At 37.3% G+C, this 26,094-nt stretch overlaps 1 long non-coding RNA gene across 1 annotated transcript in view; it reads right to left on the bottom strand.

The window, feature by feature from the left end:
- The window catches only part of LOC140843525 (uncharacterized), a 617,732-nt gene that overhangs the window by 32,909 nt on the left and 558,729 nt on the right, over window positions 1–26,094 (bottom strand). Inside the window, exon 6 of the long non-coding RNA XR_012121369.1 lies at window positions 16,826–16,888. This is a non-coding gene — a long non-coding RNA (uncharacterized lncRNA). The remainder of the gene's footprint in view (window positions 1–16,825; window positions 16,889–26,094) is intronic.

Genomic DNA, 26,094 nt, shown 5'->3' with positions numbered 1-26,094 from the left:
AGAGAGACGAACACCACATGGAAGAAGCTGTTGGATGTCTAGCAAAATATCCCTCCCTTTAGTCCATAGCATGGAGTTGAGGCTGGGATATGGCTGAGAGATAAGGGCTGAATTTCCTAACTCCCTTTGTAGGTAGCCAGGTAACTAAAGTCTTGTCAATAAGACAGAAACTGAAGTGATGTGCACTTCTGCCTCAGTTCTTTAAGAGCAAATTTCTGAGACTGGTCCTTGATCTGTCCACCTGTCTAACCACGAGAAAGCAATGACCATGATACATGAACCTTAAGTCATGTGTTGATCAATCTGTATGTGTCTCTATGTCTATGTCTGAAAATCAATCTATATGTCTAAATGATTGTACAGAGCTGACTTGCAACACTCACCCTGGACCACAACAGACCACTGTGGAAGAGGGAAATCAACCCTTGTTTCATTGTAACTACTGAATGTCGAGGTTTCTTCATTAAAGCACTTTTTAGCCATCATCCTAGCTAATCCAGGTAGCATAAACTGGGCCAAAAATATGACAGGATAATTGGACTACCAGCAGGACACAGAGAAGACATAACTGGCTGTTCAAAGTGATATATTATCTGGAATTTCTACCAAAGTGATCTGCTTATGAAATTAAACAACTGAGATACACATATTCTTTTGAATATTCAAATATTCTTTTGCCTCCAATTGACAAGATTATTGTGAACTATCTGAAACTCTTGAAAGCATACATACACTAAGTGCTGACTTGGTCTGCTCCACAACGTTATGGAGATTTCCATGAGCAGAGGAGGGAGGAGAATAAAAAAATCTCCAGGGAGGATACCAATCATTAAACTGAAATTTTGTGTTGCAGAGCCAAGACATAGCTATGGGGGAATACCACCAAGGAACATTAAAGAAACATCAGGCTGACTAATAATAAGAATCTCCATCCAAATCCATCTACTAAGTCAAGTGAATCTGCAATAAATATAAACCCACATGCAGTAGTCTCTCTCCAGGGAAATCTAGCTTTTTCCCACCAGACAGGATTGTTCTGCATAGCAGCCGCTTTACAGGGAGGCTGACAGCTTGTCTGTCTTTGCCTGGTGGGATCAGATCAGAATGTCAGCTATGCTACCAGTCAAGGTTCCTCTTCAGACTAACCAGGGTGACAGCTTGCCAAAGGAAGCATTCTCTCAGCCATACCAACCAAGAGTAGCACAATAAGAATAAGTTCAGCCAATATAAATGTGATGGGAAGTTTCGCAATACATGTATAGGGAACTTTTAAAATTCAAAGTTTGTAGGAAGCACTCAGCGTCAACAGGGTCTTTAGTAGCAACATATCCTGAATAGAATTAGTGATTTCTTTAAGAACAATTTGTGTTCTCATTACTTAGAGACGGTGAGCCAGTAATCGAGCTATAACTAATTTACTGAAACCTTAGTGTTTTGAAATTATTTCATACCTTCAGCCAGGGATCTCTTGTTGACTAATGTAATAATAATAATAAATAATAACAATAGTAATTGCTTCAATTTGGGAATTAGTTGTTGTTGAAATTAAGATGGATGGTTCAATTCATTTTTTGTTATTCATACCCACAGAACAGTTCTTCCCCTGTGATTATTTGGAGAATAATATATTCTAAGTTTTCTAGATTCAACATTCCAATAAAGTATTGGTATTTTCACATATTATGCATCAATTTGCAAATTGCTTGTCTTTTTTCAATATGCCAGGGAGTGAAATAAAAAATAAAATGTTCTCTAGAAATCTTTCATCCAACTTACACCATGAACCCAAGTAAAACATTCAGTTAGGAGGAAACCAAATTACATCCACATATTTCCTACAACACTGGTACAAAGGTACTAGATTCTATATATTTTCCTAGTTCATTTACCACAGAAAAGTATGCATCCAACAGGAACTTGAAGTAGCATTACTCTTCAGTTTTGTTTTTGGGTATGTGTTGTTTTTCATAATCTTGGATGAGATGTTTATCTTATGCAAAAGCAGAAATCACTCTTCTTCAAATAACAAAAATCATCCATCATGTATATTTTTCCATAAGTAATATGAAGCAAAACCATTTTTACTAAGCTATTGGATCTATTAGGAACTGAGAACCTATCAATTCCCCAAAAACATTGAGTTGTGTTCTTATTAAGTGAGGATGTGGGCAAAAAGCTAGAACTCAAGCTGAAGCACAGCTCACCAGATATTATGTATAAAAGGGACTATATTTCATCCTGGGGAAATTTCTCAGTTCATGTTGGTATGCTGTCATACAAAGGTGTTAGCTAATGTTCAGATCAAGCTGTAATATTCAGAATGTAGTTACGTATTTAAAAATTTTTTACCAATGTTACTGAACAAAATAAGGAAAAAGATCAAACATTCCACCCCCTCAAAAAATTAAGGGGATGATTTGACAATTTACAAGGCTACAATATGTTATATACATTAATACTATCCTTAGTTGTATATCTACTCTTTATGTCACTTGACAATATCAAAATATTCAGGGTGAATAAGCTGTGAGGACTTATAAAGGGAGAAGAAAAAAGAAAAGAAATCTAGGAACAGCTCAAAAACAAAAAGGAACTCCAAACCTGTCTAAACTTTGTCCTCACCTAACATGATACAAATGTAAGTATGACTAAATATTTCTGTTCTCAATGTTTCATCTTTACAAAGCTTCAAGAAAAACCTTAGTATATACCATTGATTTGAATATTTTAAAGTTTTTTTTACTGAAGTAAATTTTATTTTGAACAATCGAACATTCAAAATGAAAATAAGCAATATATAAACTATACACCATCTCTAATCCTTACACCCACTTACATTATAAAAGATTTATGCTCAAACTTCCAGTTTGAGGAACCGCTTTCCCTCCTGCTGGTTTCCTAGAGGAGCGGTTTACCCCACACACGCTCCGTCCCCTCTCTAGGCCTTAGGCCTTCCCTCACTCCCTCCCTGGAGGAGAATGATTCGGAAACACAGGAAGAATAAGTTAGTGAGTTTGTCTCACATCCTCCCACCTCCAGGCATTGCTGCTGCTCTTGGAGGTAGGCAGGACTGCTGACCTGCCCCAGTAGATGAATCTGCTTAATCATGAATTCAGCTCACAGGTCCAGGGACTCTGACACTAAGCCACACCCTCCCACTGGATCACTGACACTGAACGAATTTCCATTACAGCTCCTAGTTTGGTTTCACACCTCGCTCAAAGTCCTGGAAGCCAGAGAGGTGTCATTTCTTTGGCCTCCTAAGAGACCAGAACTCTTCTATTTTTTATAATAGTAGGGACAAGTTCATAAGTAGCTTAAAAGCATAAAAGGTGGTCATTACGGGCCAGAGTTTTATTAGTAGCCCACTCTGTAACCCTCGTTAAATTACAGAATCTCTAAAGGCTTCTGCCTCTTCATAGAGGAATTGGTAAATTTTTTCTATAGAGACAAAGAGTACACTTTCAGGCTATAATGTCTTTGTCACTACTCACCTCTGTCTTTTTAATGAGAAAGCACCGTAGACAATATGTAGCCAACGGATGTGACTGTGTTGCAATAAAACTTAAGTTTATATAAATAGGTGGCCTCCAGTTTTACCTATGGCCAAATTCAGATTCTTAGAAAAAACTATTAATCTATCCCAGAACTTTTAGTGTTCCTGTTAAAATTATAATATTTTCATTGAAGTTGCTGAGTGAAATGTGATATGCAGAGTTCTATTACTTCAAAAGAAATGAAATAATAACTTGATTATAACTCCTAGAAACAGTTCGAGGTCTAGCTGAGAGATCCAGATACCCATGAAGTTGTCTGCTCTGTCTATAGGGCAATATTGAGCCCTAAGATGGTGGACATTTCCAGGATAGGGTTAATAATTTCAAGAATCTCACTCTTAGTAGGCACATACTCTAAGAAGATTGGATCTGATTATACTGATGAAATGGGGTGATCCTCCATTTCCCAGCTTCCCTAGATGAGGCTATCTGCTGATTCTTGCCCAGAGAAGTCTTTCACTCTAGGCCCTTTTCCAAGCCCCTGTAGATTATAACTTTAGCTTGCCTTTAGCCCAATGGTTTAAAGTGCAGAATGGGCAGAGGCTGGGAGCTATCAAGGAAAAATTGCATTGCACAAAGTTAAACACACAAGGAAGGCTCTATTCAAGACTATTGCAATAGGGATGAGAAACTGAACTCAACTCTTCAGAAATACAAAGCAGAAGGGCTTTTAAGTTCTGGTGTGGGATAGCAGGAAAAGTACTGGAGGACTTAGTGGGGAGGTTGATCAATGGGTTAGGCTGAATACACTGAGTTTTTCCTAAATTTGCAAATGATTTTCTTTGTGATTAGGTCATTTGTATTTGCTAATTGATGCCCACTGAAGTTAGGTTCCTACCCTCCTACAGAAACTGGGACATAGGGACTCTATCTTTCTTAATGATTACACTTTAAAGAGACACTATCATGTCCTTGAGAAAGACGTTTCTGGGTTGTAAAACTGGCAAGAGGCTGGGAGATTTATATATATTTCGAAAGGACAGGAAAGAATAGGCAATTATAAGTTTTTTTTTTTAAAGAAAATGCCCTAATTAAAGGGAGGTAAGGACCTAGAGTTATGAAGAAGCCTGTCTAAAGTTTAGTGAAGCTAAAAGGAACATTAATCCAGTCTTGATCAGAGCCAGTCAATATTACCTGAATACTTAAATTTTCATTGCCGCAGGGGGAGTCATTAAAGAGTTTTACTCTTTATGCAACTGTCAATGGGTGAGAATTTAGGTTTGTTCTCTTATTTATATAAACAAACAACTAAACAAATATATTTTATATTTTTTTCTGACAATAGTCCAATGAGTTGGTTTTATCATCTCCATTTTCCAAAGGAAGAACCTGAGAAAGATCAGAGAACATCCCAAGGCTACAGAAATAAGAAATAAAAGAATCAAAATTTTAACCCAGGTCTAATTCCATATCTTCTCTCTGCGCTACACCAGATTGTTTCTCAAAGAGGAAAGACAAAATCTTTGGGTTCTATAAGAAAAATAATACATATTGTAAAGTCAGTGTTTTCTAGCTCTCTGAGGAATATTTAAAGCTGTTATGGAAATTGCAGCTCTGTTTTAGAGCTGGGTTTCTCTTTGACAGTGCTATTAACATTTTTGGTCAGATAATTCTTAGTTATGCGGAGCTGTTCTGTCCTGTGCACACACAATGTTTAGTAGGATCCCTGACTTCTAACACCCGGATGCCCATAGCAGGCCCAAGTTCTGATGACGAAAAATATCTGTAGACATTATGAAATGTCTCCTGGTGGGAGAAAGAGCCCCTGTTGAGAATCACTGTGTTAGAGTAATGTTCTTATACAGTTTTTTTTAGCAGTGGAACACTTTGAACAAATATTGTATGAAACACTGATTTCTTTAAAAATTGGAAAAGAAATTAGGGAGATTTCCTAAGAGATAGAACTCCAGCCACTTGATTTTATCTGCCTATCTTCTCATTAATTTCTTGAGATACACCAGTACTAGGATTCCAACATGACTATGCAGAAATGGCTGCTCAAATATAAATTATACCTTTCTCTTGAGATGTTGCCAGACATGGTTCTACACTACATTTCTATTACCTTTATCTCATTAAACATAGATTTTCCAGTTGTACTTTTGGCAAGGTGGATGAGCAGAACTATTATCAGGGTTTTTTGTTTTGTTTTTGTTCTTAAAACCTCATTCAGGCCAGCAAAGTAACTCCAGCTGTTCAGGAAAATGGCTGTTAGATCTGCTTGGGCGAATGGAGAGACTCATTTGCCACAGAGCTACCTCCAACAGTGATGTTCCCAGCATGCAATGGATCTGCCTCAGATTTCATTAAAAGCAAATGGATCCTTGGCTCAGCTGGTCCCATACTTAGTCTGCAGGTTATAAGCATTCTAGATGGAAACCTACCTTTTCTTTGCAGTTATTGTTCTATAATGGCTACTTCTTTTGTTAAAATTGAAAAATTCCATCACTCCCTGTTTTTATAAGTAGGAAAAATTCATAGTCCCTATGGAGAGGATGTTTTACACTTCACCAAATCTTTAGGAATATTGATTTAGACTAAATTTCCTGCTTACTGGCTTAAGTCAGAAGGGTCAATAATGCTTGGTATTTGGCTAATTTTATCCAAAGCTTAGTCACATTACTAGACCCCAGTTGAATGTTACTGTTGTAAAATTAGATTTAGATTTACCTGGTACAGTTCAAAGACAGTACTTCAGGCTGAGCACAAACCAGAGATTATTCTGAATATACAGACAAGATTATGTACTGCACAGAATAAAACGTAGTCTGTCTGATGTAATTTGGAGGTTAATAAAGTGTTTATGTTGCAGAATTGCTAGAGTACTTGAAATCACACTGTTAATCATTAAAAACTCCTTTCCTAGAAGGGACAACACCTTTAGTTACTAACAATTCAGCATGAAAGAAAGCATTAGGTTTTTGGTTTTTTTTTTTCCGTTTTCAAATACTTGATAAAATCAAATAAAGTATAAAAACAGGTTAATTGTTCATTCTGGCAGTAAAGACACATTTTTTAATTGCTTACAGAAGATCTTGGATAAAATTTAAAATCCTAGCAGATTTTTCTTCTAAATTCAGCAAAAATTAAAGGAAAGACTTTCACCCATTTTCTTATCTTTTTTTATTAAAATCATATGCTAATTCTTAAAAAAAAAACAAATTTGAGTCCCTTTGAGAATTCTTAAGTATCTTGGCTATGGACAAGAATTATTTCCATTCATATCAGTTATTTACAACTCACAAAGTTGTAAAATAGCTCATAGAGATCCAGAGAATCAGATACCTGGTAGAGTGGTCCTAGACAACACTGAATTTTCCATAAAAGAAAACAATCATTTTGACCCATTTCAAATGCCTTCACAGTTTTTTCCTATAAAATTTTTTTTTTCATTTTCCTTGACCAGCATGATGAGAACTGAAATGAATGTTCTCCTTCATTTTTTTTTTTCTTTTTAAAGAAAGTACTCTGGTTAGGTAATTAAATGCCTTGCTGGTAACTGATAGGAAAGGGCTAGGATATGGTGAAAAAGGAAGATTATTTTTTCTCTGGAACCCACAAAGGATTTATGATTTTGTCAATGACTGTTTCCTATTTCTTACCTAACCATAAGACAGATACATACTCTTCACATTTTAAAATGCTAGTTGACAACCATTGGCATAAGTGTGCAGCCAAATTTAAGAACCACTGGTCTAAGTCATTTGTGGTACTAAAGTTCCTCCCTTTATCATATAGCTTTGACTTTAGAGGTAACCACATGATCCATTTCTGGTCAATGAGTTATGAAGTCAATTCTTCTACGAAATAGTTCTGGGAAAGCTTTTGCTTTCTCTTTGAGAATACCAGACATGGCTGGTATTGTTCCTTAGTTTCTTTCTTCTGCCTTAAATGCAGATGTAATAATGGCTGATCTACTGTAGCCATCCTGTTCCTGTGACGAGACAATCAGAAGGATAAAAACTAACAATCTAAAAATAGCAAAGGAGAAAAATGGAAATAATCAGGGGCCTGATAGCAATGTTCAGTAGCTAAATCAATGCCTGAAACAAATGCCAACAGTCAGATATTTTTCCTAAAGCAAATGTCTCATTTAGTCACATTTATCCTGTTAGCCTGTGTGGGGACCAAGGGCAGGCTGCTCCAGGATGTGCCACTGTAACCCGCAGATTATTTGGAGCTGAAAACCATCAAGGCCCAAAAGACTCAGGAAGATGTTTTGACCTCCCCTACTCTCTTTCCCCCACAACTGCATGAGAAGAGTTCAGGTGGAGGAACTATTCCAGTAAGCTATTGAGACAGGGACCATGGGTTTAGGCAGAGTAGGGTGAGGGCCTCCAAAGAAAAAGCAGAGCAAGATAATTACAGTCAGAACAATATAGCAATGTGCAAAGAAGTCCCTATTGAAACTCTGTGTTAAGCGTCACACAAAGTGAGAGTCACACTAGTTCTCTAGGGTAAAGATACCCTAGAGGAATATAGGAATATAGGAATATAGACTAGGAATATAGACATCTTCAGTGAGATCAGTTAAAGCTCAAAAGGCCAGGAGCAACTTGGCCTGGAATGTTTGAGTGTTCTGCAGATAAAGAGAAATGTCTCAGCACAACCCATGACTTCACTGTATCAATTAGATCATGATACTGTAAAATTTACCTTAACCTGCTAAAAGGCCCAGCTTATTTTTAACTGTACCTATGTACTGTATTTCCTTCTCTGATCCTAATCAAGTAATCTGTAACCTAGGAAAAAGACTAATTTAGTAAGCAAGCCCAACTATAAACAGCCCAAGAAGTTAAGAAGTAAGATTCTTACCACTCTTAAGCAAACAGGCAACAACCCAGCCCACCTTGGGGGCAGAGCAGGCAGTCTTAATTGACATTTGTTTCCTCCCAGAGGGAAACTGCTATCCTGAGAAAGAATCAGAGCAGCAAGTTTCTTCTGTTACTCATCAAAAATGAGCATTCTGGGACCACTCAACAAGTCTTCACCCCTAGCCCTTTACCCCCCATTCCTGAAAATCCTCAACTGCACATAAAACCCCTAGACAATAGACAATGAGCCAACAATGGACTCTCTTGTCTCCTCCTGGCGTGAGCCGAGAGCTCTGTCCTCTCACTTTATCTCTAAATAAAAGCCTCTACCTTGCTCTCCTCCCTTGACTGTTTGCAAAGCTCATCCTTCGGCTTTGTGAACAAGAACCCCGGCATCACTATCACTATAGAAGCTATATTATAACATGTAAACATGTGGACAGGAAGGAATGTGACAAAGTCTGTTAAAATTTCTCTCTGTGCCCCACTGTTTCAGTGTGGCCATCACGCATTTTGTTTTACCAAACATTTATTCTTTTCAAAATGTTCCAGTAAATTAGTTTACTTTTTCTTTGAAGTCTCAGACCCCTACCCCCTTCTCCTCGGGTATACCAGTCAGATAAAGGAGGTATGGCTACGTATGGGTTAGTCTGCTTTTCAAAGGCATGCTCGAGGGTGATCCTTTTGCTATCTTTAAGGATAGGCATGATTTTGAACCTAATGATACCAGTTACCAAACTGAATTCCAAAAAGAAACAGCTGAATAAGAGATTTCCATTGTCTCTTCACCTTTACTAATAGAAAGTAATATAATTTTCCCATCATTTTGTAATTGAAATTTTCTATTTACCATTCTAAAAAACTGCACATAAAAAATCCCTATTTACTGAAATTCATTAACATGAATTAATTTGGATACAATTTACACCTTTGCAATATTTAATCTTAATGAATTCTAGGAACATGTCTCTCTCTTTTCTTGGTTTTGTAGGCATTCAGAACTAATTGAACCATGATGTGACACTTTGGCATGAAATTATTTCTAGCTGAAAACAGTCAAAGCCCAAATGACTCAGGCAGAAAGTCCAAGGTCCCCAGTAACTGCCTAAAACACTTTAGATGGAAGACCTGCCCTAGGAAAGGAGCTGTCACCACACATACTGACAATATAATATGAGCTAGGGATGGTAGACAAGAGGGGATTTAGCAAAGTCTGTTAAAATTCCTCTCTGTCCCATTGCTTCTGTATGGCCCCTCAGCACCATTTGTTATCAAACATTTACTCCTTATCATCTTCCTGTGAATTGCTGCTTCTCTCTTTGAAGTCCCAGAACCCGACTCCCTTTGCCTTAGTTCAGAATGACATACATATATACCTCATTTTTCCTATCTTTATAATCTCTCAAGTTTTTATGGATTTCTTATATGTATGTAATTTTGATTTTCTACTATTAATCTGTCTCATGTCTATTTAATTCTTAGACCAGCCAAAAGAATTTGAAGGGTAGCAGAAAATTTTTCATCCCCAACAGTTTCCATTCCACAGATCCTGAACAAATTCTTTTGTTTTTTTTTTCTTTTTGGTATTTTACCCACTTTGTTCTATTTCATACTCTAGCCTAAAGTGTGTTTTGATATAAGCATTGTTTTCTTAGATGCCTTTCTATATTTAAGAAATGGACTAAGTTTATCCCTTCACTGCCAAGGTGGTGTGGGTAAAATTGCAATATTTCCAGAATCTCTTACCTTGCTTTAGTGCATCTCCATATCAATAGGTGTTTCCAGGGGATTGAGAGAAGTAGTCCTTCTCCATATCAACAGGCAATTACAAAGGTGAGCTAGGGCTTACCTGGGCGAGAGAGGTTGGGTGGGGTCCCTTTTTTCTGCAGCCAGGTCGGGAGAAACGCAGGAGAGCAGGAATGGACGACTGCATGTAAGCTGTAAGCAGGTTTCTCCCATTTTATTTCTCCCTTTGGCTGATTTCAGTTTCAAAGGTATTTTGCCCCAGGATTTTCCCCCAAAGTTACAGGTTGGTATTTATCTAATTCTCTCAGATCATGAGAGAGGATTGATAATATTAATTCAAATGACTCTGTCACCTGATAACATTTGCAGGCACATACAGTCTCAGCAGAATAACTCCCACCACTACTTTGCCTCCATGATTTAGTTTGCCTTTCTCCTCTATATAATGAAAATGTTATGCTTGGAAATGTTTCTAAATCAATTTATTTGTGTATTTGACCTTTACTAAAGATCTATAGTTCTAAGGATATGCCCCAAATCCAGAGCTTTGTTTTTAGAAATGTAAAGTATAAAAATTGAGATGGGGAAAGGGTAATCTTACTAATGTGGAGTTGGGGGCTGTGAATAAAATGAGAGTTCCTGTGGCGAGGATTCTCACCTGGCCCTGGTTGACTAGCTCACTGAACACCTATTGGCAATACATGGCTGTTGACTCTATATAAAGAGCTCCGCCCAGTACCCTGGGCACAACACCGTGGCAGGGCTGCAAGGCTGCAGGAGAGCAGAGTCTGGAGTGGTGGCAGCACTGAGGACAGAGGCCCAGAGGATGGCTGTGTGGAACGACTGTGCAGAGAGGCCCAGAGGATGGCTGTGTGGGATGGCTGTGCAGGCAGAGAGGCCCAGAGGACGGCTGTGCGGACAGAGAGGCCCAGAGGCAGAGACTGGCTTGCTGCATGCAGACTACCTTTGAGTGAATGGAATTCTAGTGATTGACCTGCCACCTGGAAATAAAGTTGAGTGTAACCCTTTCACACCAAGAATGTTTTGCTGTCAATTTCTTTGGTCACATTGAATCCAAAGTGAACTTGCCCAGGGCTGAAACCCATTGGCAAGACAGGGGGCCATGGTGGGGAACTCTCATGCCCACCACTCCTTATAGATCTCAGACCCCACCAGAAGAAACAGATTTGCAAGTCAATACTGTTTTAGCTATCTGACTACCCTGCAGGGAAGATTTCTGCCCCTTCCAGACAATGGCCCAGCCAATAAGAAACTGTCCCAAATCAGCTAATGAAGCCACGATAAGTGAAACTCCAAGTTTACTCCAATGTACCTTTTGCTTAGAACAGCCCTCCCAACTTGGCCCTTTCCTCTGTCAGGCAACCTTCCTCTCCTCTGTTCTCTGGCCATGCCTAAGGTTTTGCAATGCTCTCTTGTCTGGATTGCAGTTCTCTGCTATTTCTGAATAAACCTGTTTTTGCTTGTAAATTAACTGCCTGTTTTATTTTTAAGGTTTGAAAAGGGTATGATCCACCAGAGGCTGAGTTGGAAAAGCTTGTTGACTTTCTACTTCAAACCACTATGAGTTTACAGAAGGCTTGCCTATCTTGGGGCTCAGTCTTGCACTCTCCTACATGCTGAGTAGTTTTCTTATAATTTAGGTGTCATCTTTCACATTATTGATGGAAATGCTCTCTCAAAACTGAACCCTCATGAATATTAAGCTCAGCTGGCATTGTAATGGAAATTGGCTCTCCTACCTCTTCTTGACTTACCAGGACTCATTTAAGGGCATTCCTTTAAGTAAATAACTCAATTAGCATAATAATAGGGTATTTGAATTGATCTCTGTAATAAAGGTTTTTGTTTTTTTTTTCTGACAAGATTTGAAACAAGGCTAAAACATTTTTGTTTTGGGTTTGTTTTTCCCCCCCCCCCGAAGTAGTAGGGAGTCATTGAAAATTTCTGAGCAATGGGTTGAGTTAATGAACAACATATGTTGAAGAGTATGTGTTAAAAGTATGGAAATGGATACTCTAAGATAATATTGATATAAAAGGCTGGTAGCAGTGAAAATTTATGGAAGAAGTTGGCAGAAGATATTTGAAGGCTTCAGTACTCGAGACAAAGAATAATCAGTTGGATGGGCTATTTTGTGCTTCAGACAGTAAGTTATATTTTAATTGTCACAATAGTTGATATTAAAAGTTTCTATTAAATCAAACTGTTGTTAAAAGTGGACATAATTAGAACTTTGCATAACAGTTTCAATAATTTTGGGTCAGATAATTTTATGATAAGTCTTTAACCTGTATTTTAGACTCAAAGCAGATACTACTATTTTTTTTACTCCTTTTTTTGGAAAGCATGAAAAACTAAAATACTTATTCCAAGAATACAAAATTTTAATATCATGAAACTATCCATATTTCAAATATGATGCTTCCACATTTTTCAGACTTGTGCAACTTAATTTTGTTTTACCTTAAATGGTTCCATTTTAATACTGACTCCATTCAATTTTATATTTTGAAATTTTTCATATGTTGCACATGAGAAGTGTTTGAAAAATATTAAGAGTAAAAATGAAACATTAAAGATGCATGCCATCTGCCCCATTTAATCCAATATACACAAAAATAAATACAGACATGTACTTTTTCTGTCTACATATAAATATCTCCAAATTTACAGTTGAGAGATTTTAAGGCAATAAATGAGAGAGCGGACAAATAGGTACTGGAATACCTATTTGTAACACACACATGAAAAGTGATCTTCTGAGGGATATTTTCCTGTCCATGTGAATTGCAACCATGAGTAATTGTGATGACTTTATGTAGAGAGACTGTCAGTATGCTCTTTGAGCTTTTGTTATTTAAAATAACAATTTCATTCCATATTATATTCTAAAAGTCTGAAGGAGCTCTAATGTAAAATTCAATCATTTTAGCTATACCAGCTAATGCCTTGAAGGGATTTGAAATACCTGCATCAATGTCATCAAAATCAAACAATAATCTGCTGAAAATCAAATATAAGCAAATAGGTAATGAGGTAAATTGCAAAAGTGGATATAGGCTTTATTCTCTTCCTTTGCACTATAGCTATGATGCTCTTCCCAACAAGAGGTGGAGTCTATTTTCCACTCTTTGAATCTGGTTTGATATTATTACTTGCTTTGGCTATAAGAAGGCAGTAGAATGAAGGTGTGCCAATTCTGAATCTAGAACTCCACAAGCCTTGCATGCTTTCTCTCTCTCTGTTCCTCTTCCACTCTCCCTTTTTCCTCTCTCTCCCCTGACAAAGCCATGTGAACCACCTCTGTCCAGCTGCCGGAGGATAAGAGACCATGTGGAACTAAGACCAATACAGATATGCCTTTTCTCATCCAAATGGGCTGCTGATTGCTGATATCTGAATGAAACCATCTGAGACCAAAAGAAATCCACAGGTGAATTCAGCCCCAATTGCCAACCTACAGAACTGTGTATTATAAAATGGCTGTTTTAAATTACTAGGTTTCAGAATACTTTATTACACAGTAATAGCTAATTGCTACAGGAAATGAACAGATGAACACAGAATAAATGTCTTTAAAGAAAATGGCTTTAACTTCCAAATCTAGAAATTCAGTAGCAAGTACAGCAACATTATAAAAATACCCATCAAATCTTACAAAACCAAGAAAACTAAAGCAGTCTTGGTAAATAACCTCAAAGTTTTATTCATTGGAAATTGTATTCTTCTGATTTCTCATTTACATAATAAAATTTCCATTAAAAACACACTTTTTATCTCTTGTAATAATCATTACTGTTCCTATTTTAGTAACTTACAAAGAATGTAATTTTAAATTATGTAAATATGTGGGTCAAGTTTTTTTAATTTAAATAATGTTCAACTTTATAGCAAATGACAAAATCTTTTCTCCAGTTTAGATAACTCCACCTAAGCAAATAGCAGATCAGTGAACAGATGTTGGAATAAAACAGTAAATTCTAATTCTAGTTCTAACAAACTATAGGATATTATCAACTCATTTCCCCTCTGTTGTCCTACACATGAATGAAAGCAAATGAAGCTTCTTTCCACTAGCCTTAGTGAGTGGCTAGTAAGGTGAGGTGAGATAATTCATCTTAAAATACTTCATAAAACATAAAGCACTATGTAAAGGTAAGGTGATATTACTCTTCCATCAGGGGAATAGCTTTTCTTTTGTGTTACATAGAGAGGAGAAAGTTAGTTTTTAGGTAAAAATTCATCACTTTATTTAGTGAGATAGAGAGCACTTTCTTGTCCTCCCTTGAGTTGAGGGGAGACTGTCTGGTAAGCCCTCCAAGCATTTTACAATCAATCTTACATTTCATTAATCAACTATGGGCATTTAAAAAGGCCACCTGTCCTCTTCTAGGTGTTGCTTAAAATGAAAAATGCTGTCCTGGATGACTATTTTCTGATTAATCTAAATATTCACTACACTATTTCTCATACTGTCATCAATCCTCCACAAATGCATCAAGTCAAAGGAAGCTTATAAAAATATTATGTTCAGTAAGACAACAAGGGAGAATGGAGGGAAAGAGCAGGGGAGAGACAGAAATAGAGAAAGAGATGAGAGAGGGGATGTAAGTGTTCTGGAGCAGTCAACTTTCAAAAAGCATTTCCCTAGGAAAATCACAGTTTTCAATTTTTTTTTTGAATAGCAGATAACCCTTTGTTAACTTTGTGGATTTCATAATGACTTGCCTTGTTTTTTATTCTTTAGTGTATCTACTTACCTAGAATGAAGCACTGTCAAAATTAGGCTTTGGGGCTCTGTGACCGCATGGACCACTTTTCTTTGCCCTATAGCATGGTGGTACTCTGAGCTGAGCCTCTAACCCCAGCCAGCTGTGATAAGAGTGCATTATGGGTCCCAGTGTGACTGTAGAGGACTAGCGTCACATTAACAGCTAAACAGCCTATGAGTGCAAGGGTTTATGTTCCCATTTTCATTCTCTCTCTCTCTCTCCCCCTTCCTCTCCTTCTCACCCCTTCAGCCTGCTTTCCAGCCCACTAAGTTCACGATACCTCGATTCCTCTGTTAAACAGATGCAAATCTTTTGGGACAGTGTTAAAAATAATACTTCAAATCAAAATGTCCCTGAGAAAGTACATACAAATTCATTGTAACAATTGCTTAAGTGGCCACTAGTAAATCATTTCTGAAAGCAGGATATCATAGACTGGAGGTAGTCATGAAATTGTCAGATATCCTAATGGGAAATTGAGAGAAGGACGATGAAAGTAAGAAAATGGCCCTGGTTTTGATTTTAAGATAGGCTTAACGGATGTCACAGTTTGGGCAAGAGATTGCATAGGACGTAAGAACGGATCAAATTTAAATAATTTCCAATATAGAAACAAGTCAAAGGGAATGTGCTCAAAACGGTGGATCAGTCACACCATTCTGGTTGAGAGCACAATGCAGAGTTTAGCAGCCACTAGTATGGGCTTTACAGTCCAGTCATTGTGTGGAACAGACCCAGGGCTCAATCTTCAACTCTAATGGATTACAAGTTTGCCCTGAGTTACACAGAGTACTTTCACTTTATTTTATGAAGGAATCAGAGCCTGGGGAAAAGTCAAGTCATGTCTTAGTCTGAAAGGTTAAATCACCAGCAGAGGATTAAAAGGCAATGGAAGAAAAAAGTCCTCTGAGGATATTTCTTGTGAGATGGCCTGGAACAGATCCTCTTACTCACAATAACCAATTACTGTCTACACCTCACTTTTCTCTAGCAGACGTATCAGCAATTGCAGTTACTGCAGGATTCAGTCAAACACCCAGATGTGAAATGGGTGCTGATTACAGTTGGCATGGGAATAGAATATTCTTCTCATATATGACTAGAGAACAATTCCAAATTCAAGGTGTGGAGCCCATGGAAATAAGTAAAAATCAAACAAATGTTTCCATCTTTGTTAAACTTTTGAAAACTGGATCACATCTCTCCGTTCTTGTAGCAACTCTAATAGCTGTCAATTAGAAGAAAACTCTAGCCTCCCTATTGTATCTGAGCAGTAATCTACAGGGTAATTACAGGAACCCTATGGTAAAAGTTAGCTAACAAACTTCTGCAGGTGAAAAATTTATTATTATGCTTATGGCAAGGTCTCAATATGATACCGAGAAAAGGAATCCCTTGTATTGTATGTTTGAATTAATGTGGCTATTTGAAACTATAATTCTGCCTGTAAAAGAAATAGGCCCTTTTCATTTACACCTTAGGATGTTTTGCTGATTTTTTATTCAACTCCATGCTACAACTTTTATGTAAAGCAAAGACTTTAGAGCAATATATATAGACTGCCACTGCACTTCAAAAATGGAATGATTAAAATAGGCCCAAAAGAATAAATCATCTCTGCCTATAATAAAACCTTACACACAAGTTTCGGTGTATACTGACATACTTTAAACTGTATCAGAATGTTGACTGAAAGAAAGTAATATTTCTTATTAAGTCATTTTTTTAAAAATTTGGGCAAGGAAAATGTGTTTACCAGTAGTCATTTTGGTTTGGTTATATGTTCTTCCTTAAAATTCACATAGAAAATGTGGCTTACCTTCAACATTGTTCCATTTGACATGTGGATAACTTTGTTGATACAAAAGGTACTTTGGTCTGATTGAAAAGGAATGAAGTTAGAAGTTCAACCTACCTTCTCAAATTGGGTGGTGTCAAAACAAAACCAGAGAATGTCCTTGGGCCTCAAACGTCTCACCTGAATAATGAGAAAAACATAATGAAAATTGTTGTGGGAAGTTATAAACTTCAAAACACATTTTAAAATTAAAAATGAAATATAAATATTGGTTAAAATAATATTATTTAATGAATACAGTATTCTTTTCATGAAAAAAAGGAACAAGTAGTCATCTTTCCTATTTCATAGCCAGAACATACTTTATGCTACAGTTCATTGGATGACTATAATCAATAATGAAAAAATATACAGCCTCTATGCCTATATATTACACAAGAAAGGATTCTTTAGATAACTTACAAGCCACAACAACATTCTGCAAACAAACTTTACCACACTGTTGAGGTTTTGATTAATTAGACAAAGACTGAACACCTTAGCAAAGGCCGGGATCATTAAGTTTGCCAAAGGCACATTAGATAACCAAACATTGGAAATCTCTCTAGCTGAGATTTCTGTATATTAGATGCCAACAGATCAATCAATCCAACCTTGTAAAGAGCTTGAAATTAGTCATGGGGAACAGGTTACAAAGTAATAACATGGAAACTGAGGGACCTGTTAAGTGATGTCCGTAATCAGAGATAACAGGGAGAAGAAGCACCAGGCATAAGACGACTGAAGCCAAAGAAAGGAGTGGAGTTAAGTAGCTGAGAATAAGAGCATAAATCACAAGGTAGGTTTAATTGGTGGTAGAAAAAAAGCAGCAGTGCAAACAGAAAGTTCTCACTACTGTGTAGCAGAGTAAGGAGTAACTGATGGTCGGTGTTGAAGGGACAGGATAACTTAATTCAAAGGACTGCAGTATACCATAAACCATGTCCAATTAAATCTGACTATATTGCTTTATAGCCAAATACTTGCTCTTCATTGCAACTTTTCTTTCGTCTTCTAGTATTAGCCAATAATCCCCATAAATTGAGGTAATATCTCCATTCTTTCCAATCTAAAAAAGCTTAGTTTGGCACAATGGGAACCTTGGCTGTAAGATCCATGTTCTTTACCTCTGAAGTTAGACATTCCTCAAGAGGTCCAAACATCAGTTTGTAGCTTTGTCAAGACTCTTATTTGCCTTCTTTCCAGTTAAATTAAAAAAAAATAATAATTGAAATCTCAAAATAGTTACTCTAATAATATCTAACTGCAAAATATATTATCTATAAATCCTGAGTTGATCCTTCACGTTATGGCCTAGGCCCTTGTTTTCTTTGCTTCTCTCTAATGTGAAGTCAGACCACTACACTTTGGAGACTGGCAGAAACAAATCAAAAGAACTAAGATTTAAACCTGAGTTCCTGCACCGTTAAGTTGACAATTACTCAGAAGCAGTCTTTTCAAAGGGTTGAAGTGTGGGTCAAGCCTGAGGAATGTGTCTTATATTTGTAGCACACTGTAATTTTAAAAAATACACATGCACACTCAGACTACATAAAGACACACACACAGAGTATGTGATCTCATTTGCTGCTCACAACCATATAAGGAAGGAAATTGGATTGCCCTTATTATCTGTTTGTCATATGAAGTAATATGAGACCTTTCAAAGCTTTGTCCAAGATCCTAGAGCAACTCAGGAAAGTGGAACTAAGTCACATGTCTCAACTCATAGTCCATTCCGCTTTATGTGGCACCACACTCCTTAGTCATGGCTGTCAGAGATACGTGAACTTTGGAAGGATTTCAAAGACTGTTGGTTGAAATACAGTATATTTGAAGATGCCTGGATTTTTGGAGGCAAGTAAGAAGACACTAAGACAAGTGGTGTGTGTGGAGAGACAGAGCTTTGTGGGGAGGGAGATAAAAGGTTGTGCTCTCGGAAATTCCTATTCCTCTACTCCCTATGTAACACCCATTGTGCTGTGGGCTATACTTTATTTAACAGATTAACCATCTCAATCTCATGGGTGGTAGCCTCAGGCCCAAGAAAGTCAATTTTAGGCCTGAGAACATTTTCCCAACTTTCAACCAGTGCTTGCTTCCCAAAGGCAGGAAGCAAATAGGATTTATTATTGAAAAGAGACTAAAGTGCACTCTTCACAGAGATGTGACTTTGTAGATATGAAACATAACTCAGGAATCACAAATAACTACTGTGAATTGATGATGAGAAACATTAGGAATCAAAATAAAATGTTAAGCTACCATTGTAGAAAAAAAAAATCATAGCATACTTTTAAAAAATAGACACTGAGCATGAATTTTTCATTACTTCTGAAAACAGCAGTATAGATTTCTTTGCAGATGAATTCTATTGTCATAATTCCACTCTTTCAAAAACATGAATTGATGAAAAAAAGTTAATTTATTTTGTGGAAGAACGATCAAGATATATGAGATTGCTCTACAAACATTTGAATTCTAAAGATACCAGAAATTTTGAAATATTTCACCAAATCAATCTGTGGTGTGATGAACTTTCCTTGAACCATACTAGTCATCAAGCACTCTAATATGGGTTAATTGCTCTCTGGATCTATTTACTGTAGAACTGTTAACTTAGAACTTCCTTTACCATCAACTTGGAGACTGCCTTCACCTCTCTGGAATTGTATTCTGGGTCTTTTTCTTTCTTGGTTCTCCCTACTTTATTTTAGTCCAATACCTTCCTGATAGTAGATTCATGAAAGGTAATTGTTTTAGATCTTTCTTATATGAAAATACCTTTATTCTACCTTGTACTAATTATTGCCATCACTTACGATAGGCAAGGTATATGTTAATGTTAACATGACACCAAAATCTTGTTTAGATGTGGGTCTTTCTGGCATAATTTTCTTCCTTTCATCTCTTTGTCTTTAACTGGTACTTTCTGGGAGACCCCAAATACATTTATAACACTATCTGTTGAGTTTTTCACATTGTTTTATGCTCTTATTCTCATTCTCTTATTCTTATAATGCTCTTTAATAAAAACATGGCAACCTGTTCTTGATTCATGGACACATTTTTCTCTTCTCTCTCCATGGATAGTAATAATTTCTTCTAAGTCTTTCATAAATTCATTCTCTGCATTTCCTTTAAATTGTCTATTACTCTGCTTGTTTGCTTTGGTGTCTGACTTCAATATTAGAGACTTTCCTCCATGTTTGATGGTCCTTCACTGACTACTAACATTGAAGAATGGGAATTGAAAAAGTTGACTAGGAACCAGGAGTGCCCCATGAGGTCTGTCAACCATGGGTCTTTGGAAAGGTGACTGAAATTTTATGCTGGAAAATATTACTGTACGTATCTGTAATTCTTTTCTCTTGGGTTTTTCTGATTTCCCAAGGTATAATAATGATAAACAGTTAACCTAATGCTTATTATATGCTAGACAGAGTTCTAATGACTTGTAAGGTACTGTTTTCTTTAATTCCCATAACTCTATGAGAGAGGCCTTATTTTTATCCCGATGTTACAAATGAGGAACCTGAGATAAAAAGTTAACTGAGTTTTCCAAGGACACACAGCTAACCAGAGGTACACAACAGACAGCCTGGCTCCAGTGTCCATTACCTCACATTGTCTCTTGAGTTCCCATTGGGAAGGTGTAAACTTGGAATTACATAGGTGTAAAGGAATGCAATATTAACATTCTGCATGTAGGTAGATAGTCACTTAATCTGGTTTCTATAAAGTATCCCTGCCTTCATCATTGCCTAATGCATCCTCTTATGCTCACCTGGTTCACAGACTTTATGTTTCATTCTTTCTAGAGAATAAACCTGAAGGCTCCTATGGGATCATAGAAGGAAAGTTGTCCTATTTCTTGGCAGGGAGGGAAGATCTGAGGTTCAAAGGCTTTTGAACCAGCCTTTGAACCAGTTCTTTTATTATTATGCCTATGTTATTATTCTCACTTCCAATGGTAGCTGGTGCCATAGATTCATGAGCTTTGGGGTATGTTTGTATATGGGTGGGTGTGCAAACCATGATGATTCACAGCTTTCACCCAACTCAGAAGCTAAAATATTTGTCATACATTCTTTTGGTTTCCATCCCCCAAATTTTATTGTTATCATCTCCTTTCCCAGTTTTTGGAATTTATGGTTTTAAAAAATCCCTTTACTGTTTCAGTGGGGTAATAATAAAGAGGAGAGACAAATTTTATTTTCAATAGCCTATATGAATTGGAAGTTAGTTATGTTTTTTCACCCACAAACATCTATTTGAGCCTTCCAAGGCAAGCATTAGAACTTATCTTGGCAAATTCAGTTACAAGATATCGTGCCTAGGATTTAGGAATGGGAATCATTGTTTGCTAAGTATTTACCTATATACCAGGCAATGGGTTAAGCAATTTAATCACTTTCATTTGCTGGTGCATTCATTTCATTCATTCAATAAATATTTACATGCCAGGCTTTATACATGGATTCCAATAGTAGTTTCAACCAGGGAAAGTATTACCCTCAGGAGGCATTTGGCAATGTCTGGAGACATACTGAATGTCACAACTGTTTAGGTTGGGCATTGTCACAAGCATCTATCCAGAGAGCCATAGGCTCGAGAAGCTGTAAAACATTCTACAATGCACAGAACAGGCCCCACAACAAAGAATTACCTGGGCCAAATGTCAACAGCGCCATGGTTTGGATACTCTGAAATAAAGTTTTGTGAAATAATAACTGACTGAAATGATAAAGACTTGGTTTCTTGTACCAGCACTGATTCAGCTACTCTGATACTTGTGTCTTGGTTCTTTTTGAATTTATCAAATATGGAACCTCAAGTGCATGGCTGTTAGCTTCCTACTTCTTTACAGGATGTTTTGGTTTAAAGAAGGAGAAATGTTCCTGTTTATTTTCTATGGTCTGCTTTTGTCAGAATGGAGCACAAGACGGCTCCCCCATAGCACAAGGCCAGCCGCAGCAGCAGCAATGAGGGCCCCAGAATGGCCCAGATGATCTTTCCCCAGCCTTGAGAACCCTGGCCAGAAAGTGGAGGAGGAGGGACTATAGTCCCACTTCTGCTCACAGACGCGGCAGGAAGCAGCTTTCCACCTGACCCGGCCAAGGAAGGCTGGCTCCCCATGGCAATGCGAATGCCCAGCTACCTTTGTGAAATAAAGAATTGGTCTCATTGTGCTGAAAACATAAAACAGATCCCAAGACTGAAGGTTTCTAACAGTGTTATATTTTTTGAAGAATATCTCCTAGGAAAAAGTTTATTTAGGAAAAAACATAGTTTTCTTGAGTCATAAAAGATTTATTTTGTAAGGGATTTGTTATACCAAAGACTGAAGATACTCTACCAGAATTCATCTGCCATAAAATTGTACAACTACTTTCAAATATAATGAAAAATTCATAGCTCATTCTTTTTCTTCAACAGAGGTGGTAACATTTCAAGTAGGGTAAGAAGTTGTATGTTCTACATTACCTTCCATTTTAATGTGGCAAAGAACTTTAGAACTTTATTTTTCAATAAAATCAGATGACAGCTTCATTTCTTCATAAATGTCTCTTCACTGCTCTGTCCTATCATCCTTCCCCTCTTACTTCACCTACATCCTTAAGGGTCTCTGATTCTTTCTTTTTATGATCTTTGGGTCATGGATCTTCATCACAAGCTTGTGTGTGTGTGTATGTGTGTTAGGAGGGGGGATCTATTATGAGTTCCAGAATTCAAAATGGACCAGGAACTAAGGGTTGAAAATTCACAGCTTTGTCCATGTTGCCCTATTTCTCTTGGATTTTAAAATACAGGCTCATTACATTGATCACTTTTCACAATAATACCAGCAATTTTGAAAATAGTATGGTCACTTTTTTTTTTTTTTTTGATGAGAACTCAAATAAGGTAAATGCCTCTGTAATTATGTCATTCACATTTTGGCCCATTTTCTAACATAGCTTAAAATATGAACATGAAATTACCTTCTATTACCCTGTCTAAACCTTTATCTTTTCCTCCAGAATACACCACTAATATTGTCAGTGCTGTTGCCCGTTAAAATATGGTAAGTCATCAGTTTTCTCCATACAGAATGGATATTTAAAATAACACAATGGATACTTAGGCAAAGCCTAATATATTTTCTATGTTTAACTAGAGAGTTGCCAGACCCAGCAAGAAACAAGAAAGCAGCTGGTAAGCATTTGCTGTTCAGTCAAAAATACTTAAGTACTTAATCACTTGAAAATTTTAGTTAATTCTTTGAAAAAGAAATGAATTCCCTGAGACCTTTTATAACTCAAGCAATACAGCCTTTCTTGAGACCTTTTGGTACTTAAGTCAACATGAACTTTTTTCTCAAATAATTTATAAATTTCAGTAAGGCTCAGTTTAAGCCTCTCCTAAAATTAACAATATGATTCCAAGTTTCTTTCATATAACTAGAGTGGTTTGCAGTCATTCTTGAATGGCAAGATATCCTGTTTTACCATTTTTCCTTTACACAGGAAAATCTTTTTGAGAATCTTTTTTATTGTTTACTATCCTCACTGAGGTAGTCCGCATGCCAATCACCTTAAAACTTGTGGGGTTTGACAGCTGACAAAAGCAGCAGTGACACTGCATTTGGCTTGGTTAATTTTCTACAATTCATGTCTGTTTCTTCTCCAAGGATTGTAATGTTAAGCTTAGCCTTTGTGATTGCTTCACTTAAGAGGGATTCTGCAGTAAGTGTTTTGTCAACTTTAAGACAAGCAACCAAAAAACTGAGTACAGGTTCTGAAAGAGATACATAAGATCTGACTTGAATTTAATCCTTCTCTGGGAATAGTGGTTGACTGAATACAAAAGAACAAAAGTAAGTTTCCAGGAGTGGGGAGATGAGCTGGCAATAAAATCTCTGAGATCCTGCCCAGACCATCACAAGAAAGAACAGGGAACAAACACTGAATGTACTTCTTCCACAGCATAATCTAATGCTTAGAAGCACAGACTCTGAACCACACTGCCGGAGTTAAATTACCGTCCCTACTACTTAACTATTGTGTGACCTTAGGCAAGTTACTTAATGCCCTTAGCTCAGTTTCTTCATTTGAAACAGAAGGATAAAAATATACCTACTTTGGAAGCTCCTGTGAGGACTAAATGAGATAACATATGTAAAGTGTACTGAACTGTGCTTGGCATACAGCCCGAGTCCTGTTAGTGTTTGCTCTTTTTATTCCATCATCTTGAGGGACCGAAGTCTGAGGGTAAAACATGAAATGATACAGGGCCTGGCTGATGGACTATGGCTGGGCAAGCCTAGAAGTCTCAAGTCCCTGAGGGTTTTTTAACTATGGGTGAGGGGCAAAAGAATGAAACAAGATGACAAGACCAGAGATAGAGAGATGGAGCTGAGTCCACTTGCCAGGTCCCAACAGTGACGCTGCCTGCCCCAAGGAGAGCAGCTACCTTCAGTGAGCCAACATTTCACCTCCATCCATCTCAAAGCCTCATAAACCCAAAATGTCTCACCTACTTTCTTTAAAAGTGAGACCACAGTAATTTATCTTTTCTAAGTTGTAGGCTTTGGGGAGGTTTCTTTGTTATTTATTTTCCCTAAACAGCAAGGTAGAGTTAAACAAAGCCAGGTGAAAAAAAAAAAAAAATCAGACCGTATTGTCTGTAATTGCAAATTTGTGCTTCATATCTCTGTGACTTTGGGGAAATTACTTATCTGTCCTGAGGATCTCCAATACCTATTTCATAGTTTTGTTTGTGTGAAGGATTAAATGATTTACTGTATATAAAATGCCCTAACATGGGGTCTTTCACAGTGCCTGGCACATGGGAGGTACTTGATAAATATTAGGTAATCTTTTCCTCCAGAACAAAGGTCAGTCAGGTTTGTTTGTAGCTGATTATAAAACCCTGGAGTTCCATAAGCTCAGGATTCCTCAGTACAAGCCTATTCTGTCTACCTGGACCATCCTAGTCCATCCCCTGGGGAATCGGGAGTTGAGGGACACCAGCCCAAACAGGAAGCTTATGCTGATTGCTGTGCTGTAATAAATTCCTTTGTTTCAGACCCATGAGTCTCGTGTCTTCTGCCAACAGCATGAAAACAGTAGTCATCTACCTTGTTAGATCTCAATTATGGTAAAATCTCAGACCATTCGCAGTTCTTAATAACAATTTGACCTTTTTCTCAAAACCTTTCTTTCTGGAGCCCATCAGAGGTGGAGCTAGAAATAGCACCCAGTGAGTGAGGGAGAAGGTGGGTAAAGAAGTGGAAAGAAACCTACCTCGCACCCCTTATCCATTTTGAGTTTCAAAGCCTTGGTCAGGCAGGGAGAAGTTCTGGATTGAGGTGAGAGACTCAGGCTTTGATATTAACTGGGATTAACTTTTTATTCTCTGAAAAAGAAACTTTTTAAAATATTTGAATTGGGGAAACTTTAGGATCTACTTAAGACACCCTAAGGGCAAGAAAGGGGATTTAACATCCTGATTGAGATGTATGGCAAGAAAATAACGAAGCAGGTTTATGTTTGCCTTCCACCAAATCTAGTTTGTTCTAATAACACCTATGAATATAGGTAACATTTATTGAATGACTAATACACATGCACACACCAAGCACTGTTCTAAGAGTTTTGTACATATTGATTCATTTAATCCTCACAACAACCAAATGAACTAGGTATGAATGAGACAGAGAATAATTAAAATATCTGATCATGGTCTGGCAGCTAGAAGATAGTGAAACCAGTCTGAACAATTTTATTAAAAAATATTTTATCCTACTGTGATATAGTGAGTTATAAGAAATACATATTTGGTCATTCTTATGACCAAGTATATATTCCCCAGGTATATTTGGTCTTCATCCACAGTTCCTGAAAACACTGAGAGTCTTAAAGTTAAAACAGGTGTTTTGCCATGTTAATGAAAGACTTTTGGACCCCCACACAAGGGCAGGGGCTGCAGGCTGTATCAGCCAATGACCAATATTTTAGTCAATTATGACTATGCAATGAAGCATAATCTTTTCACAAAACCTGGGAGAAGAGCTCTCTCTGCTTTGCCTGCTCTGCTCAGCTGGATTCGGCTTTTAGTCTGAAAGATTCCTACGCTTGGGGAACCAGAACGCCTGCACATGCCACTGAGCCAGGCCCCAAGCTGCACAAGGAAAGAAGTTCCTTTGTTTGGGAGCTTGGTCTATGTCTTTCTTCATCTGGCTGTTAATTTGTATCCTTTATGGTATCCTTTATTAAACTAGTAAATGTAAGTGTTTTCCTGAGTTCTGTGAGCCACTCTAGCAAATTTGAACCTAAGAGGGAGGAAGCACAGGGAGCTTGTGC

Source organism: Manis javanica, chromosome 1 (assembly GCF_040802235.1).
Source record: "Manis javanica isolate MJ-LG chromosome 1, MJ_LKY, whole genome shotgun sequence".
Taxonomy (NCBI): domain Eukaryota; kingdom Metazoa; phylum Chordata; class Mammalia; order Pholidota; family Manidae; genus Manis; species Manis javanica.
This window is presented reverse-complemented; position numbering and strand designations above follow the sequence as displayed.